The sequence below is a fragment of the Penaeus monodon genome, chromosome 29 (assembly GCF_015228065.2).
Source record: "Penaeus monodon isolate SGIC_2016 chromosome 29, NSTDA_Pmon_1, whole genome shotgun sequence".
Taxonomy (NCBI): domain Eukaryota; kingdom Metazoa; phylum Arthropoda; class Malacostraca; order Decapoda; family Penaeidae; genus Penaeus; species Penaeus monodon.
The window spans coordinates 7,063,453-7,064,422 of NC_051414.1; the positions used below are offsets into that span (position 1 = coordinate 7,063,453).

At 37.5% G+C, this 970-nt stretch overlaps 1 protein-coding gene across 1 annotated transcript in view; it reads right to left on the reverse strand.

Moving 5' to 3' along the window:
- Window positions 1-970, reverse strand: part of LOC119591922 (protein wings apart-like) — a gene marked incomplete at its 3' end in the record, with an annotated part of 17,563 nt that overhangs the window by 15,611 nt on the left and 982 nt on the right. The window contains 1 exon segment of the mRNA XM_037940676.1: window positions 630-872.

Genomic DNA, 970 nt, shown 5'->3' on the forward strand with positions numbered 1-970 from the left:
CTGTGCCAATTGGGTTAAAGGGCAACAATTCAGCGGCAAAAAATAATCCCGAGGATTATCAAACCATAACAAGTGCTTTCCAACAACCACTGAAACAACCAGGACAATATTGTAACATTATGGTCCTGAGTGGTAAGGTTGTGGTAGAGCATATGCAAGACTTGAATTGGACAAATTATAACCAAAATAACGTAGGTCTTCTTGTTTTTCCCTTCGTTGTTTACGTTACAAGATGGTACATGTCACTGTTTATAAAACCTTGTCTTAGAATTTGAATATTTTATCTGAAATAAAAATTGTTCAACAGTTTTTTGTTCATAACCTTAACTGTTAATGACACTCTGGTGCAATTTATCAAGAAGTTTAATCTCTTAAGTGTTTATTTATGAGGTAGTACACAGTACAGAATATCTCCAGAGTTTTGCTGCTGAATTGTTGCACAATGTTATGGCATGCCTGAAAAAGCTTCATCATATAAATCAAGAGCTGAAAAGAAGACTGTCAAGTATATTTAGAATGAATGCTCCATAATTTAAGCTAAATATAGTATAAATACAATTTATAAGAGAAATCTGACAAGCATAACACAACAAAATGAACCAAACAGAAACTGGTCTACATCAGCTTACCTTTAAGTGTAAACAGACCTTTGTACATCCCAAACGATGATTCCGCACACAATATTGTACTCATAACAATACAGTGGACGCACAAACAGAGCGGCAGACACCCAGCGGATTTCGTCTTTACTGTCACTCTCTCGCCATCGTCTCCAACAGTTCTCCTTAGAGGAATGGTATCATATCCGTAATCTCCCCTTCACGCGCGGCAAACACCAACACTCGAATCACAAACAATTCTTTTCCGTTTCACTGCAAAGCAAACACAACATTTTAAAAGAGCACGGCACAAAAGGTCAACACTGGCGAAGTCTTAAAAGCCGCCGTCTTGGGGCATTTCAGAGACAATA